The sequence below is a fragment of the Ictalurus punctatus genome, chromosome 26 (assembly GCF_001660625.3).
Source record: "Ictalurus punctatus breed USDA103 chromosome 26, Coco_2.0, whole genome shotgun sequence".
Lineage (NCBI taxonomy): Eukaryota > Metazoa > Chordata > Actinopteri > Siluriformes > Ictaluridae > Ictalurus > Ictalurus punctatus.
The window spans coordinates 11,357,268-11,377,155 of record NC_030441.2 but is presented as its reverse complement, the minus strand read 5'-3'; the positions used below and the strand labels follow the sequence as shown (position 1 = coordinate 11,377,155).

At 36.8% G+C, this 19,888-nt stretch overlaps 1 long non-coding RNA gene across 1 annotated transcript; it reads left to right on the top strand.

The window, feature by feature from the left end:
* The first annotated feature begins 3,025 nt into the window (after window positions 1-3,025).
* LOC108258519 (uncharacterized) lies at window positions 3,026-16,262 on the top strand. The gene is made up of 5 exons (XR_001810688.3): window positions 3,026-3,207; window positions 8,883-8,952; window positions 11,995-12,086; window positions 12,787-12,840; window positions 15,815-16,262. It is a non-coding gene; the product is annotated as an uncharacterized LOC108258519 (long non-coding RNA).
* Window positions 16,263-19,888: the final 3,626 nt, after the last annotated feature.

Genomic DNA, 19,888 nt, shown 5'->3' with positions numbered 1-19,888 from the left:
CAGAAAGTACAACAGAATCATAAAATGTGAAGGGTTGAAAAAAATTTGTGATGAAATGTCAAATAAAATAAGCTGGTCAGTGCATTCACTCTTGGGCTTTCAGTTTAATGGCTGCGTATACAGTGGCTTTCATAAGTATTGAACATTTTGTAATGATACAAACTGGGACTGAAATTGATTTAATTGGGTTTATATGTTATGAATTTACAAATAAAAAAGCCCATAATATTGAAGTCTGGTGCAATTAACATGTCACATGATCTCAATATAAATACATCTGTTCCTGGAAGGCCACAGAGTTTCAAAACAAATCTGGGACAAAGTGCTGGGCAACTATCAATCATGGCTTGGTTAATAAAAATAAATAAATCCAGTGTCATAATGGAGAGTCCAGGGAGACATATGCAAAATGCAGAACACTTTAATGAAAGTAAAACGTAGGGAAAAAGACAAAAAACATAGGACATGAAGGCTAGGCTAAAGCTACACTAGGCTAGGAAACTGGGTGGAACTGCCCCGGAGGCTGTGACATCCAAACGTTTAATGGATCACTTTTACATCCATTATATATATATATATATATATATATATATATATATATATATATATATATGAACTCACATGCACACGCACCTGTGAAACAGTCCTTAAGACACAAACAATTTACAGGCGGTAGGTAATTAAGGTCACAGTTACAAGAACTTAGGACACTAAAGAGTCCTTTCTACTGACTCTGAAAAAAAGCAGAAGAAAGATGCCTAGGGTTCCTGCTCACCTGCGTGAACATGCCATAGGCATGCTGCAGGGAGGCATGAGGACTGCAGATGTGACCAGAGCAAGTAACTGTAATGTGCGTAATTTAAGATGTCTAAGCCAGTGCTACTAAGAGACAGGAAGGACAGCTGATTGTCCTTACAGAGGTAAACCACAGGTAACCATGTGTCCTTCCAGACATGATTGAGAACTTGCAAATGCAAGAGTGGGACAACAACTCGCAGCAAGAACTGACAAATCTCGTGCAATTCATGAATATGAGTTGCACTGTAATGCTTAAAGCAGCTGGTGGACACCAGATATTGACTGTTACTTTTGATATTGACCCCCCATTTGTTCAGGGACTCGTTATTCCATTTCTGTTCATCAATTGTCTGTGAAACTTGTTCAGTTGTTGAATGTTTTTATGTTAATACAAATATTTACACGTTAAGAAATTTGCTGGAAAAAAAAATCAGTTGAATGTGAGAGGACATTTCTTTTTTTTGCTATATAGCACAAACACAACTCTGCCTTGAAACATAAAAAAAAAAAAAAAAAAACTTAGTGACCAGCTAAAGGCTGCAATAATCAGGAACCAAAAGACCAAGGGTTACTCTCTCAATATGATACCACTACCATGCTTCACTCTAGGGATAGCATTGATTTAAAAAAAAAAAAAGAAAAAAAAAGAAAAAAAAAGTGATGAGTAGTGTTAGGCGTCACATTTTTTCTAGACCAAAAATAAAAAGAACAATTTTCTACAGTTTTGCTGAATCTCCAACATGCCTTTTGGCAAACTCCAATCAGGATCTCACATGGCTTGCCACTTTTTCATAAAGCCCAGCTTTGTGGAGCATCTGGATTCTGGTTGTCCTATGAACAGCTTCTTCTGTCTGAGTTGTGAATCTCTACAGGTCTATTGGAGTTAGACGGCCTCTTGATGATGTCCTTGACCCTTGACTAATGCCCCCCTTACCTAGTTACTGACTTCCTAATATTATCAAGTTTTCCTTTTAAAACCTTACATTCATAATCATGTGTCATAAGTAAACCCCCCCAGTTGAACGAGGAATATATTAGTGGTAAGTCTGAGATTAGGCTTTATGATAAATGTCATCTTTAAAATACCCCATGAACAGTGATAGCTACTAATAATTTGCTTCCATGATATTTGACCCTTTGTGGTCTTACTGGGGCAGAATGACTGATGCTTTCCAAATCCCTCATGCAGTATATGGCCAATTGTAATGAGGAATGTGTGAAATACTACAGAGACATCAGGATTTACGAGCTTGCGCCGCACTCCTGAGTAAACAAAAATCTTGCAGTGACTTTACAAAACTCTAAAGGCACAGCCCAACAAACCGCTTAGTCATACTATAACTCCTGCAATGATGCACCAAATAGCATTTAAAGCAGACAGCAGAGCTTTGTTTAGCAGTTAATGGGGCTTTGTTGCTGATTGCTTAATTTTGCAGCTAATTACATAGTTAGCAAATGAAGGGATTTTATTCATAACCCGGGAAAAGGCAAGGGATAAAAATGATTTTGGCAAAGAGAAGGAACAAAGTAGAGTGTTATATACACACACATTGATTGTTTTAATAGTTAAAAATGTAATGCCTGACTCAAATCTAATAATTGAGGAACAATTCCTTGTATTATGTAGTATTTGTTCTAAAAATCTCAGATTGCTTATCAGAAGATGATCTAGGATTATTATCTACGAATATCTAGGACTGATGATCAAATGAGGGTAACAATGGTGTTGAATTTCCTCCATTTGTACACAATCTGTCTAACTGTGGATTGGTGGAGTCCAAGTTCTTCAGAGATGGTTTTGTAACCTTTTCCATCCTGATGAGCATCAACAGCTCTTTTTCTGAGGTCCCCAGAAATCTGCTTTGTTCATGTCATGATACACTCCTACAGACATGTGAAGATCAGACTTTGACTTTGTTCTTTAAATAAAACAATGTGCTCACTCACACCTGATTGTCATCCCATTGATTGAAAACACCTGACTCTTATTTAACCTTCAAATTAACTGCTAATTCTAGAGGTTCACTACTTTTGCCACTCACAGTTATGTAATCTTTGATCATTTTTCTCAATAAATAAATGACCTTGTATAATATTTTTTTTATCTTATTTGTTTAATTGGGTTCATTTTGTATACTTTTTGGACTTAAAATCTTATCATGTTTTAGGTCATATTTATGCAGAAATATAGAACATTCTAAAGGATATATTACTCTGTGTGTGTGTGTGTGTGTGATTAGTGACAGGTGTATGCAAACAGAAGTCCAGCGATGCAGAGCGGGTGACTGAATCAGGTGACCTACTTTTGGCCATGTTTTGCAGTGGTGAATAGAAACGTTGCTGAAATAGTTACTGAAACTGGACGTGACATGACAAAAATGACCTGCATGTGAAGTTCACGTCTCTAAGGTAGCTAGATATTTCTTCTTCAAAGACACGCATTTGCTTTAAACCCTGAATTTTTAAAAAAATATTTATTAACATGATTAAAAAATAGCTTAATATTGTATATTTTATGTCGGCATTAATTACTGGCATTTCACTTTCTTGTTTTTTTTTTTTTTACCAATCCAAAACATACAGTACTGTGCAAAAGTCTTAGGCACATGCAAAGATGCCTTCAAAAATAATGAAATTAAATGTTTCTCCATTAAAAAATATTATAAAGAGCATTAAACAGTAATAAATGAAACAAAGGCAATATTTGGTGTGACAAACCTTTGCTTTAGAAGTGAGCTGTAAATTTTGCTGAGTATTTTTCAGAACCAGCCACAGTTCTTCTGGAGACTTTGACACTCCACTTGCTTCTTATTTTTGCAGCAAAATCCAGCAGCCATCATGTTTTTTTTTTTTTTGTTTGTTTTTTTCCCCCTGAAAAGTGTCTCTTACCACTTAATATGCTGGTTTCTTTAATGACATACAAACATCTTTCTGTAACATTTAATTTTGTACTGGAAAACTAATGTTTGGAAATCTAAAATGTTTTTGTACTGACTCATCATAAAATTGAAATCTATAATAATGTTTGTTCTAAAAAATAGGCTGCCTAAAACTTTTGCACAGTAATGTAAATTTTAGCATGATATATTGGAGCTGGACTTAATACTTTTCCTTGCTCTAGTTAATATCACACAAGAAAAATGGGTTTAAGTCCAGACACAAGGTCACACATAATGGAGACACGCCTCTGTTTTAGGCAGACTGTGCCCTGTGCACCACAAATCCCATGCAAATGTCCATATAGTGCTTAACCCCATCCTTACATCTGAGGTCTGAATACAAACGTGAGCAGGTTACGTATTAAATCCTCACCGTCTGTGTAATGAATGACTAAAATGAAAACGAGTGGCTAATACAAATTAGACCTATTTCTGAAGCTTTACAACAATAATCATATAAGCCATTTTCATATGATTAGTCATCAAAACACTTCTGAAATAGGTCTAATTTGTTCTATTTGTGGCAATACTTTTTATTTCTTTACATATTAGCCACTCATTCATCTGTACCCTTTTGCGTTTTCATTGTAATCATAAAGTAGATGTTTTACACTAAAGTGTAAAACAAGATATTGTAAAGTAACAAATAGTTTATGAATATTAGTTCTATCATCAGCATATAATGCCATGACATCTACTACAATACCATTAATCCTTGTAAACTCCCAGCCAATCAGAAATGCAGAGAGGCAATCATCACAATCTTTATGAATTTGAGAATTTCTAGAACCATCTTTGAAAGGTGGAAAATGCATAGCTCATGTAGCCTACCTGGTTACTATAACACCATAACCTTCATCCCAACCATTTAAAAAAGCAGGTATTTGTCTCAAACAAATAGCATCATATATGACCTTGAGGGGGGATTTGGCTACAACAGCAGAAGACCATATCGGGTTCTATTTCTTTCAGCCAAAAAGAGTAATCATAGGATACAGTGGGCACAGGCTCACTGACACTGGACAATTGAAGATTAGAAAAACATAGCCAAGTTTTTTTTTTTTTTTTTTCTTCCAGTTTTAGTGAACTTGTGCCAATTGTAGACTCTTCACTCCTGTTCTTTGCTGAAAGGAGTTAAACCTGATGGGGTTGTCTGCTATTGTAGCCCACCCCCCTTCAATGTTTGAGGTGTTGTGCATTCTGAGAGGCTTTTCTTCTCACCACGATTGTAAAAAGTGGTTATTTAAGTTACCATAGCCTTCCTGTCAGCTCAAAGCAGTCTGACCCATTAACAAGACATTTCTCCATTCTGATTCTGGTATGAACATTAACTAAAGCTCTTAAACATCAAACAATTCCAAAGAGTTCTTTTATTTTAAAAAAATAGCATTGCTTATTTGATTTCAACAAGGCATTTCTTAGCAAGCAGCTGAAACTCCATTCTACTCCTATCACTTTTTTTTTCCCTCTACTGCCCACTTGGCTAGCTCTAGTCATGGCAGTAAAGGTACTGTACATTTTTGATACTATTGGGAAAAACTCAGAAGCCTCTTTTCTGCTGAACAAGCCTTGCTGGCACCTCTCCTACAACATTAATTAATACTCCTCCTCATGATGGATTGTCCCTGCTTTACCTCATTCATCACTTCCTGGAACAGCCTGCAACTGAAAAGCAGCTCTGGCCAGCTCTCTCACCCCCATCTGACAAACACAGCTACTGTTTATTTATTTATTTATTTATTTATTTATTTATTATAATTATTATTTTTTTCTGAACGGCATTGCTGTAAACATCACAAGGCTAATCTCAAATTCCCCCAAGTCAAACGCGCTCATTATCCTAATACAGATTAATCTTGAACAATGGAGATCATTTGTCATGGCCTGTCAAAACATAGTGCTGCTATGTGATGCTATATATCAAAGTTAGGGGTTCCTGTTGCTCAGTGTCAGAATCTCACAAATAACAGCAAAATGCTTGCAAAGGATATAATCACGCAGTTTGGGGCCTTGCCATTGCCATCCTTTCATAACAGATAGAAATTGAATTGAGGTAGCAAAGGAAATTGAGATTTTATTGTTGCAATCTATAGCTGCTTAGGAGAGCTGATGCTGTTATATCAATCTAATCTCATACAATACGTAGTTATGACCAGAGCATAGTTAATACGAATTAAGTTGTGGAGAGAGAGAGAGAGAGAGAGAGAGAGAGAGAGAGAGATATGAACATGACCCAACCTTTGCTCTAGGTCTCTGCACATAATATCTTTCAAACGTTTAAGTGTATTACAATTGGCAATTGCTTTCAATAGCGATTATGCATTATATTCAATGCGGATTTTTTGGCTTTTGAGGAGCCTGGAGCCTACTGTATGCCAGGGGACTCGGGGAACAAGGCGGGGACACCCTGGGAGGGGTGCCAACCCATCACAGGGCACAATCCACAATCACATACACTCACACACCCTTCATGCACTATGGACAATTTGGAAATGCCAATCAACCTACAACACATGCCTTTGGACTGGGGGAGGTAAGCATGGAGAGAACATGTAAACTTTGTGCACAAAGGACCAAGACAGGATTCGAACCCCCAACCCTGGAGGTGCGAGGCAAATGTGCTAACTACTAAGCCACCCCCACCTGGTTAAAAAACAAAACTAACAAACAAACAAAAAATCCCTGTAACCCATTGTAAAAGCAAAATTGCCATCATTTAGGTTTCATATTTCACTGAATGGTTAAATGAATTTTTTCTTTCATTCAATGTTGAAAAAATATTTAAAAACTAAAGTTTATGGGCTAAATGACACTGTAAGCATAGAATCACCATATTAATAAATAAAACAGTGCTATGATATAATCTTCTGTAGAGCATGTTTTAGATGTGAAGAGATCAGAACAGGGGTCAATGATTAAAAACAGACTGTTCATTTCTGACCTTTATTTATCCCTTAGAATGAATCATCTCAGACTTTTTTAAGCATACCAAAATTTAAATGATATCAAAAGTCTCTCAGTCTTTTGAAGTCTTCCTCCCCCTCCTTCTCTTCAACCCCTATGAACAGTTCAATTAAAAGTGAATCTAACAAACTATTTGTCAATCTACTCGTGTTTTGAATGATTTATCAGTCCATATGTTCCAATACATCACCTCTGACCTTGGGAGAAAATGAAGTCAGACTATTTTAATTAAAAGCTTGAGACAAGTCTGCCAATGACGAGCAGTTAGTATTGGCAGATCTGTATAGATCCTTTTGCCTGGACTGGAGAAGTAATGCATCACTCTGGTGTTTGCAAAGCCGTTCTTCTGCCAATGTAACGTAAAGGAGTCAGAAGTGGAATTAATATGCAGAGGTGGCAGTGTCTGTGGGTTGTCTTATCTGGAAAACACAGGTGTGTTCATGTTTGCCTGTGACATGACATTTTTTTTTTCAATTGCAAAGTGAGATGATTTAGGGATGGCATCTATGGCTGGAGCACTTTAGCAGGAAACATGAGTCCCGGGGGGCTGAGAATATCTTAAAGAAAATAGCATGGGTATTTAAAGTGCTAGGTATTAAACAGTATGCTAAATATTCTCTCATAGTTATTAATTCTCATCCAGTAGAGAATACTTAATGAATAACTATAGATTAGTAAATGCAATAGATTAGTACAACTACAGATTAGTAACTGTAATACTATTTAATGATCACTGACCTTTATATAATTTATATGCAGTATAACATATATTCCACTTACATACATTTATAATGCCCATACCAAAATTCATAAGAGTTTTTACAACAACTTTGCTATAAATCTTCTTCAGAATGAAATTAAAGCCATTATTATGTTGGTTTTGTTTGTCACAGGGTTTTTATGTACAAAGTGCTAAACACTATCTTACTAAAACACACTATATGTGAAAATGTACACTGAATACAAGGACTTTTCACCATATATTGTATGTTTAGAGATATGCAAATAAAGCAAAATTTGTACATATATATTTTAATGGAGCATTTGTTGTCATTTAATGATGATAACCCTACAAACTTATTATTTTTTAGAAAAAAAAGATCAGTATTCTATTGTGCATAGTTTTATGTATAAAAGTACAAAATAGTAGTCAACCTTAACATGTCAAATTATATTTATTACAATTATCTAAATAAAGTGTTACTGAAGGCGAAAAAATATAAAGTTGACTTTAAATACTTATGAACGTTTATGTGAAATTATGAGAGGGCTCCACCTTCAAAGGCTGATCATTTTGAGGTCATTTTGAGAAAACATATGACAAATTTACTGCCAGTAACCAATATTTAAACATAAGTCATTGTGTTAAATGACCTATGGCCATTCAATGTGGAAAACAAACATCTGAAAAAGCATTTTTTGCTTTTGTTGCCCAGTGTCATGAACTCAGAAGCAGGTGGATGAAGTTGTGAGTACATATTGTCAGGCAAAATAATAGTCAAGAATAGGCAAAAGGTCAAACACCATTTTCTTGTGGCAACAGCATAAAATATTGGTAAAATATTATACAGGTGCTAGAATATTGCTCAAGGGGAAGTCATATCAGCATTTCCAATTAAACATTTGTTCAGTTTTGGATATATTAACTAGAATCAGTGACGGCTGACGAGTATGGCTGGCAACAAAACTGCGCTCTTTATAATTCCTGCTGATTTTGTGTGAGATCAGATTATTCTATTAGATATGTGCCTCCTCCAATAGCTTGTTCAGAAATTTAAGTTAAATTGCACAGTTGCTGAGTAATACATTTAGTCAATAGCCTAGTATACCTCTTTATTGTTTGCTTGACATTTTGACTAGGGTTTTTTTGTGCAGCCAAAGATCTTACTACAAGAGAATTCACTATCATACACAGTGTTCCTCCTGTTAGCTCAAGCCAATTATCCACTGGTTTCTCACTGACCTTCTCCTCTGTGCCAATTAACACACATGACCCTGCTGTCCTTTTCCACCATGCTGGACCTCTCATGAAATGAGAATCTGAGAGCACACAGACACATGCAAACACACACACACACACACACACAGAGTTTTGTTAAAACTCACAGCAGCAGGTGCTAGGCAGGAGTCTCCTGTTCATTTTGCATGTTCACTTTTAATAAACAGGCCTGATTTGTTTAGACCTCATGTCGGGGATATGGACCTACTGGATGCTGCGCTACGGGCTAGTCACAACTAACAGGAATTTCATGTAAGTGGAGCTGTCATAAATCCTATTAATCCTTCAGTGTGTGAATATCACATGCCTTGTTCAGGACTGTTCTGTGACTAGCAGTAGGTATGTTAGCATGCTCATTTAGTAGAGGCATGGTATTTACAACACAAATTTAAGGTAAATTACTATTGTGCAACAAGTCAACAATTGTCAAGAAGAATACTGATATTTAATAATTATTAAATATATACAGTATCTCACAAAAGTGAGTACACCCCTCACATTTTTGTAAATATTTGATTATATCTTTTCATGTGACAACACTGAAGAAATTACACTTTGCTACAATGTGAAGTAGTGAGTGTACAACTTGTATAACAGTGTAAATTTGCTGTCCCCTCAAAATAACTCAACACACAGACATTAATGTCTAAACCACTGGCAACAAAAGTGAGTACACCCCTAAGTGAAAATGTCCAAATTGGGCCCAAAGTGTCAATCTTTTGTGTGGCCACCATTATTTTCCAACCCTCTTGGGCATGGAGTTCACCAGAGCTTCACAAGTTGCCACTGGAGTCCTCTTCCACTCCTCCATGATGACATCACGAGTCTGGTGGATGTTAGAGACCTTGTGCTCCTCCACCTTCTGTTTGAGGATGCCCCACAGATGCTCAATAGGGTTTAGTCCAACACCTTCACCCTCAGCTTCTTTGCAAGGCAGTGGTCGTCTTGGAGGTGTGTTTGGGGTCGTTATTATGCTGGAATACTGCCCTGCGGCCCAGTCTCCAAAGGGAGGGGATCATGCTCTGCTTCAGTATGTCACAGTACATGTCGGTATTCATGGTTCCCTCGATGAACTGTAGTTCCCCAGTGCCGGCAGCATTCATGAAGCCCCAGACCATGACACTCCCACCACCATGCTTGACTGTAGACAAGACACATTTGTCTTTGTACTCCTCACCTGGTTGCCGTCACACACACTAGACACCATCTCAACCAAATAAGTTTATCTTGGTCTCATCAGACCACAGGACATGGTTCCAGTAATCCATGTCCTTAGTCTGCTTGTCTTCAGCAAACTGTTTGTGGGCTTTCCTGTGCATCATCTTTAGAAGAGGCTTCCTTCTGGGATGACAGCCATGCAGACCAATTTGATGAAATGTGCGGCGTATGGTCTGACCACTGACAGGCTGACCCCCCCACCCCTTCAACCTCTGAAGCAATGCTGGCAGCACTCATATGACTATTTCCCAAAGACACCCTCTGGATATGACGCTGAGCATGTGCACTCAATTTCTTTGGTCAACCATGGTGAGGCCTGTTCTGAGTGGAACCTGTTCTGTTAAACCGCTGTATGGTCATGACCACCGTGCTGCAGCTCAGTGTCAGGGTCTTGGTAATCTTCTTTTAGCCTAGGCCATCTTTGTGTAGAGCAACAATTGTTTTTTTTCAGATCCTCAGAGAGTTCTTTGCCATGAGGTACCATGTTGAACTTCGAGTGACCAGTATGAGGGAGTGTGAGAGCGATGACACCAAATTTAACACACCTGCTCCCAATTTACACCTCAGACCTTGTAACACTAACAAGTCACATGACACCAGGGAGGGAAAATGGCTAATTGGGCCCAATTTGGACATTTTCTCTTAGAGGTGTACTCACTTTTGTTGCCAGCGGTTTAGACATTAAAGGCTGTGCGTTGAGTTATTTTGAGGGGACAGCAAATTTACACTGTTACACAAGCTATAGACTCACTACCTTACATTGTAGCAAAGTGTCATTCCTTCATTGTTGTCACATTAAAAGATATAATCAATGTTTACAAAAATGTGAGGGGTGTACTCACTTTTGTGAGATACTGTGTGTGTGTGTGTGTGTGTGTATATATATATATATATATATATATATATATATATATATATATATATATATATATATATATATATATATAAATAATATAATTATACAGTATAATATACTGTATGTATGTGTATATAATATACATGCTCTGCCGCAAAATCATTTGGGCGTTATTCAGAGTTGAAGATGCAGCATGTTGTTTATCAGAGACATTCCTTATGGATTGGCATAGTAGGCACAGTACTGTAAAAGAAATGAAGCCAAATGTGGAAGCCATGCTGTTAAATGAAACAAAGCTGTGCTGGATCAAGTGCTATTTTTAAACTGCCAGCTAATAAGTGTGGAAATCATGTTTTAAATTAAACCAAATTTGCAATCTTTCATGTGATAATTACTACTGGGTTTCATGTCTACATCTGAATTTGCACTAAACTCCACTTCGCACAATACGTATATGTATCTCCACCTACAAACATGGACACCTTGGACTACAACACCCACATATCATGTTCATTGTCACATTCACAGTCACCTGATTACTGATCAATCATCTGGACTCAATCACCACCACACATTACTTAAGCACGCTCTACATTGAGTCACACTGCAAATGATCAACTCTGAATTTTTACCTGAAGTACCAAGCCTTAAATTCATGTTTGTTATTTCAAGTTTTGACCTTAGTGTGTTTTCCTGTTTCTGGAGTTTTGCCTTGATCTTGGATACTCTGTTTGCAGTATATTGTATATTATTCATGTAGTATATAATATACTAGACTGCTAGACATTGCATGTTTCTTTTAATGCTTGCCATATTCTCATTCATATATCATTGTTTTTATCCAACCAACCATCCATCCATCCATCCATTATCCTTACCAGTAATCCTACACATGGCACGGGGTGTCAACCCATCACTAGGCACAATCGCACACACTCGCACACTATGGACAATTTGAAAATGGCTATAAGCTTACAACGCATGTCTTTGGACTGGGGAGGAAGCCGGAGTACCCAGAGGAAACCCCCTAGGCTCTGATAGAACATGCAACATCACGCACACAAGACAGAGATGGGACTTTAGCCCCCAACCCTGGAGGTCTGGGGCAAATGTGCTAACCACTAAGCTTATAACATAATTCACAGCAAAGGGGAAAAATCTGTTTAATCAGTACTCATTTCTATTGCCCGTTTATTTCTATCATCCATTTATCTTTAAAGGTGGAGGTCTAGATGCTACTGAAGAACCTTGTCCTGAACAATTCTACTCAACAACAAAATTTGACAACCTTGAAGGCAAGAACTATATGCAGGTAATTTGCATAGTCTATGCAAAGAAAATCAACTTAAGCAGGTGCATAACTCAACTCTGAATACAAGTAACTTTCCCTGCATAAATACTGAGCTTGTGGGCTCAGGTTGCAGACTCTAAATACAGCTCTTTGTCTCAAACTCTTGTCTGTGATTTAACTAGTCACTCTTATCATTGTTATGTTAGTTTCAGTTCCCTAGATTTTATTGTAAGCCTTGTTGTTAGCCAATTCTATATCTAATTTAGGCTTTCTCTCTTTCCCTGTTTTAATCAGTCCTGTGTAGGTTACTCAAAAAAGGTAATCCACTAAAGATGACTAATATGACCTGATCAGAAAAAGTTGGATTTATCATTTATCACTTGCCTCGGTTGTTGTGACTGACTACGTTTACATGGACAGCAGTAATCTAATTATTGACCTTACTCTGAATAAAATAATAATGTGATTAAGGTGTTTACATGTCTGTAATACTCATCCATAATGTGACTAAAACAGGAGTACTCCACGTATCTTAATTCGATTAGTGCTTACTTTGAGTATGACCTTAATCAGATTAAGGTAATTAAAAATTGCTGTTTACATGGTAGTTTCTTAATCACAGTATTGTCTTAATCGGGTTAATAGTGGATTATTGTTGTCCATGTAAACGCACTGACTGTTGAACTACCAGGCCGATAAAATATAAAACTTTTCTAACTAGGCTCGTTTGGTGTCGCTAGCCAAGGGGAGGCACAACTAAGCTATCATTGTATAGGTAAGTGCCATGCAAAGTACATTATCTTTCCTTATGCTCTATCATGTTCATGTAAACTGGAACTCATATAGACATTTACACACCTTGTTTTCCTGCTCAGCATCAGATGATGTTAGTGTTTCAGTTTCAAGCCATTTACTGGTTAAAAAAACAGCGTGTATCCATCTTCCATTTCACTAAAGATATAAAATTACGTGGTCTTCTTTTACTGGCGTTCAGTTACGTATTGACAAACCCTCCAAGTGGAGAATTATTCAGGGCTAAAGAAAAAATCTTTGGGGGAAAACGTGATTTATTTTAAAAAGACATTTTACTTAATGTTGTTTTCTTAATAATACATTTGTAACGCAAGTAATGTAATTTTACTGATATCAGTAACTGCAATCAGATTACATAAATTTAAAATATCATGTGTTACATTACTGTATTATCAGAAAAAGTAATTAGAATACAGTAAAGTGTTACTTTGTAACATGTTACACCCAACTCTGGTTTTAATCATGATTTTTATAAAGACCTACTTCACATACTAGCCTACTCCAGAGGACTGCGCCGACACCACTGTCCATTTCAGCAGCCCTGATTTCTTTCCTGAAGTCCTTCGTGATCGCAAATCGATTTCCCTACAAGAGATAATTATACCTTCTCTCAAAGGAAACATGCAAATAACACTGTCAGTTTCACTGCAGCAACAATTTATTTTCCGAATTCCTGCCTTTGTTGCAGGTTGGTGTCTAATACTAATAGCATCTGAAAAGTATGGCAATTCTATGCACTCTAAATATATACTGCACTTTTAAACGGCCAGATCCTTATGAGTGTTTACTTATAACAGAATTGCATCTAAGCTGCAGCACAGACTGTAACTGATTTATGTGGTTGTCAGTAACCAACAGTTAATTATTGCTGTTAATGAAAGCAGTGGTTTTATTTATGTTAATGGGTTTTGTTTTCATCGTTAAATGTTGAGTGGGTGTGCCTTCAGATGCTTGTCTCCAAGAATCCATAAGTAGAAGCTTGTGTGACTGAATGAGTGCGTGTATGTGTGTGTGTTTGTGAGAGAGAGAGAGAGAGAGAGAGAGAGAGAGAGAGAGAGAGAGAGAGAGACTGACTGACTGACTGACTGACTGACGTTTTTTGACGTATTTTCTCATTGTGATGGACTGAAAGCTGGATTCGATGAATGACACTGCATACCACCTGCTGAAACTGAATCACTTCATTTTTATCTTTGAGCCTCCAGGATAAATGCATCCAAGTGTTGTAAGTGCTTGCTGAGAGACAAGGAAATGAAAAATATTATAGGTATCAACATAAAATCCCGACATTTAACCAAGCTACCTTGGTAAGCAGTATGTAAACTTTACCAACAACTATGGTTTTTGGGTTAAAAGTGTACTAGCGCCATGATAGTAATTAATTCACTTGAGTTATGTCTAATTAATCATTTTTGATGAATTGCTTATTAACTAATGAATCACATTGACACAATATTTAAGTACATAATTAGTTATTAATATAATACTCAGATGGAATGTGGAGACTGTAGGAATTTCATGTAACTTTAGTTACTTTTTGGTGTTTTTCCAATGTAATATGGGCTCCCAAGTGGTGCAACAGACAAGCTTTCACTCTATCATAGCGAGATCACAAGTTCAAATCCCAATGAGGCCACAGTCATCAGAGGCTATGAGAACAGAAAGCCATTACCCATTACTCACTCTTTGTCATTACTCACTCTCTCTCTCTCTCGTCAATCACAGTGACACTAGTCAATTGTGGTCATTTGTGAGCTCATGCATGCAGAAGAGGGTAGACAGCGCTTTCCTCCGAGTGTGTTATACTGTGGCGCAGCATGGCTGACTTCACATGTGAAAGTAAAAGTAAACACAGGAATACTATAGCTGTCTTGGGACTATAGGGTGAGTGCACTTTCTCCTGTTTTGGGGATAGATAGGTAGAAAGGAGAGAAACTGTTTTCTTTCCTTTTGGTTCTGACAAGGAAATGTAGATTTTTTAAAAATTGGAGCTAGAAGTCTTTTATTTAGTATTTTGGTGAGACTCACCCTGACACTTATTATAAATATGATTATGAATTACTTTTCTAACTATTAAACTGGTGTCTGTTGTCTTGATATATTTTACAACCTTTGCCACTCACTGACAGTGAGCCAGTGGTTCACTTGGTTTCTTGTGCAGAAACAAAAAGGGTTGTAACAAAGGCAATATTTAGAAACTGTTGTGGTCCCAGATCAAATCAAAATGAATAAGCAACAACAAATAAATAAATGCATCAATCCATCCATTTTCTGTACCGCTTATCCTACACAGGGGTACGGGAGAACCTGTAGCTTATACCAAGGGACTTGGGCACAAGCAGGGGGGCACCCTGTACAGGGTGCCAACCAATCGCAGGGCACAATCGCACACACATTCACACACTACGGACAATTTAGAAATGTCAATCAGCCTACAACACATGTCTTTGGATTGGGGGAGGAAACTGGAGTACCCAGAGGAAACACCCAAAGCACAGGGAGAACATGCTAACTCTGCACACACAGGGTGGCAGCAGGAATTGAACCCCCAACCCCACAATTAAATAAATAAATGCTGCAGCATAATTAAAGTGAATGTTGAATAATAATAATAATAATAATAATAATAATAATAATAATCAAACTAATTTTGTCTGTTCATGTACTTTTAGGTATTCTTCAGTGAAGTAGATTCTAGATTTAAACAGAACCCCTTTAAAGAAGTTACAAATCCTAAAAAATAATATATTCATTAATCAAATAAAAATGAAAACATGTAAGCATGTAAGTGTGGTATTGCAGTGTTGTCATTACTCTTATTATATTAGCAGTACCAAAAAATATGACCAAGTTATTATAATTGCAAATTGGCTTCTGGCCTCCCAGGTGGCTAAATCTGTTCCTGCAACAAAGCTATATTTGGATTTGTTCCACAGAACCACGTAGGACTGCCAGATAGGCAGACGTTGAAGAATTGGGCTATAACTTCTGTCAAGAGGGAGCTGCTGGGGTAGTTGGCTGGGTGAAATTGGACTCTGCCCAGGGAGGACTTACAGCTCTGTGGTTCTCCATGTTGGATAAGGTCTAATTCAAATGTACTGTCTCTCCAGATTTGGCTGAGTTTGCTATTAGTGCAGTAGTGGGCCAAACAGAGATGTTGTGATCTTATTGGATATTTCATTAGAAAGCACTATTAGATTCCATACAGTGCCCTATTGTCTGGTCTTCGACACACACACACACACACACACACACATATATACACACACACACACACACACACACACACACACACACGCATATATATATGTATATATATAATATACACACACACACACACATACTCTGTGATCCAGTTTTTGTGCTGAGTATAATAAATTGGAAATTTAATGATGTTGAATGTTGTGGCTTCACATGTATTACCTATTCACTGTGTATCTGTAAGCTATTGAGTGACAAGATGCTGGAAATAAAAGCAAACCAGAAACAAATAATAAATATATATCAGATAAAAGACATTCGCCAAACGATGCATGTAGAGTGCCATCTACTGCATAGCCTCAGAATAATGAATAGATATACAAAATAAAAACTAGAGGAATGAAATCACACAATGGAAGCTTGCCGAAAGTATTTTTAACTGTTATATGATACGTTGTGCTGTTAATCCCATTGTGCATCTCTGCTATACAAAAAGTAACATTTTTACAAGTGTTTGCATCTTTTTATCTCTTCCCGTCTCCTTGGCAGGAACTACAAGTGGCTGCTGGCACCTCTAACATAGACAGTGTTTTTGTTTATTTTTGCTGTCTTGCTCTTGGTTCTCCACCAATATTAAGAAAGATTAAATAAATGCACAAATGAGTACAGGGGTGACTCAGCCTTGGCAGGAGATCAGAATGGAAAGTGCAGAGAGTGGTTTAGGGTTTAAGCTCAAGGGATGGGGGACTAGTTTTTTAAGAGACAGAATAATCGTGTAATATAAATTTTCTCCTCCTGCAACTCTTAAACCTCCGATTACTACTTGCCTAAGAATTATGTGGAGCTGCATTGTTAACAAGTTAGTTTACTTATTTATTTATTTTTGTTTCAATGAATGAAATTTTATAGCTGGAAATGGAGGGTGTTTATTTAAATTCTCATTTCTTAGAAAATAAGCATGAATTCGAACACTCAAGGGCCATGTGATTTGATTATGTAAAATTTTGTATGAATTAAGGAAATCGTACAAACTTTAATCAAAGAATACTTAAAATGTGTAAATACTTAAAAGGCAGTATGTAACTCTCAACATGCTAGCTTTATCACATGAGCCCTGCCCCTCTTGGAAAAAGAGTCAATCTCCTTGTTGGCTAAGATGTTATCAGAAAACACCTGACCTGTAAGATTCTTACACTTACATGTCCTACATTAGTTCTTGCATTAGAAACATGCATGTGCAGTAGGCAGAGCTACCTGAAAAATGTTTGTTTGTTTGTTTTAATTCAAATCTATGTTGTAAATGTTCTTTTCAATCAATTTCTATTGAAAAAGTTATTGTCGATCCATTTCTATTTCTATTGAAAAGCCTCTCCTCATTCAAGAGATGGGAACCTGATCTTGTATGACTGAAAACAACTGCCAAGGTGCATTGCCAAAATATATGAAATTATCCTTATGTATGAAATCTAAATTCATTGCTCTTGCTTGTTATGATTCCTGTGAAATCTTTGAAGGATTAACCACTACAGAAAAACCACTACAGAAAAAAACAAACTTGTGGATCACCAGACACAGGAAAATATTTCAAAGGGTCAAAACCTTGTGTTGGGCAAATTACTCAAAAAAAAAAAGTAATCCACTACAGATTACTAATTACTAATTTAACATTGTAATCTGATTACATTACTGATTACAACAAAAATACACTCCAGAGTGAAACTCAGTTCTTTCAGTGATTTAGTGTGCATCAATGTCCCACATAGCAAGCAAAATTGGGCCGATTCCGGTAGAAATGCGCTACTGTCAGCTCAATGCCGGTGTTCTGGCAAACTCTCCTACCTCTCAGAATGTGCTACCCACATGTACTGCGCATGCGCAAAACGTTTTCACGCTTGATTATGGCATATCTGAAGACCCGCCCATAATTTTGAGCTACTTTGCCTTTACAATAACGAAGTTGGATGCGAAATGTAAGTAAAATCAATCTAGCTTGAATTAAATTATTTTCTTAAATTAAAGTGCTAACATAAATAGTATTTTATAGTAAAAATTTGTCTTTACCAATATAATACTTTTGTGATTGTGATATGTGGTACAATTAAACACCACCACAGGTCTATTTAAAGCTGGTTGTAGTCATTCTGAGAAAGAAGCACATTTTGTTAGAGATTAACATGACAACTTGAACTACCGGTAGCACATCCTGAGCGGGTAGGACAGATCGTCAGAACACCGGCATCGATGAAAAGGTAATTGGCCAGAGCCCTGCCGACTGTTCACACCACTCCTGGCTGCCAGACGGTTTTTGCTATGTGGGCCAATCTCGGCTGAAAGCAGGTGTATTTGCGGCAGGTCCATGCTCGGTGTAGTGGTGTGTATCTACTTTCGGCCAGAGTTCGTTAAGTCACAGTCAGGCCACAGCTAGAATTAAGGAGCTCAGTTGCCTGAAGAAAAAAAAGAAAGAAAAAGTTTTGGCAGTTAAATCAGTTAGGATCATTGAGGCTGCAGTCTTTCTTCGTTTTCAAGAGGAATCATTTCAGCTGAAGAAGGTAAGTAACTTAATTGAGTAATTTCAGTCTACAGTATTGTTTGATGTTTATAATGTCAGGAAGAAAATATTTTTCTTCCGGGCAAAACATGATTTATTTAAAAATGCATTTTACTTAATATTGTTTACTTAACAATAAATTTGTAACGCAAGTGACATAATTTTATTGACATCAGTAACTGTAATCAAATTACATACATTTTAAATGTAACGCATTACATTACTGCGTTATCCAAAAAAGTAATCAATTACAGCAGCACATTACTTTGTAACGTGTTACAGCCAACTCTGATCAAACCAAACATATTTCAGAAGATCAAAAAACAAACAAACAAACAAACAAAAAATAAAAAAAAAACTAGGAGCAAAACTGATCAATGTCTGAGAAAACTAACCATAGTTCAGAAACATGAAACATCACATCTTTTTTTAACAGTTCCTCTGCTGAGGCTTGTTTCAACCAGTCGTGTATTTATGCAAATGATTCAGTTCAGTGTGAGATTTCACAGACTCTATGTATGTTTTGTTTTATTCACTCTCTTATCTGATTAGCAAACGGATAACATATCTTGTTCAAAAACAAAAAAAATAGACAATGAAATCAATGCTTAAAGAAAGAAGACAACAAAACAGCCATCAGGTTGTCATGTCAAGCAACAGGAAAAGATGCATTTTCAAATTTATCCTGATTAATATGGATGTGGCCTGTGATCCTAGTAAAAAATAGTAATATGAAACACCAATACACTGATACTTTAAATTGGTGTGTCTTATATAGCCATCAACTAATAACTAATGATTATTGTTGGTGTCATTCAGTCATGTTAGTTGCATATCTGGATCACTGTAATCAGTCACACAATTATGGTCTAAATATACAATTTTATGTAGCTAGACCTTCAGTAAGGCTCTTTTTATGCCTGCAGAACAATTATTTGCTAAGTATTAGTGGTGCCTTGTTGTTTTAATTGGGCACACAACAATTTAGTAAAGGTTTGCACCAATTGTTTTGTGGTCATAAAGTGGAGCAGCACAACAATAGATGTGACATTTAAAGAACCATTGAAGATACTTATCTTTGCATGTGATCCATGATCATGAAAATAGAACCCTATGATTAATTTACCACTCATCTTTGTGTGTACACCACAACACAAGTCTAATTTGTCAAGTCTTAAGTGCATCGAGTACTATAAAAGTCTTGCTTGATGTCCATCGCCCAACAGGGGGTCTCTTTCGCTTTTTATGTTGTAATTTTCTA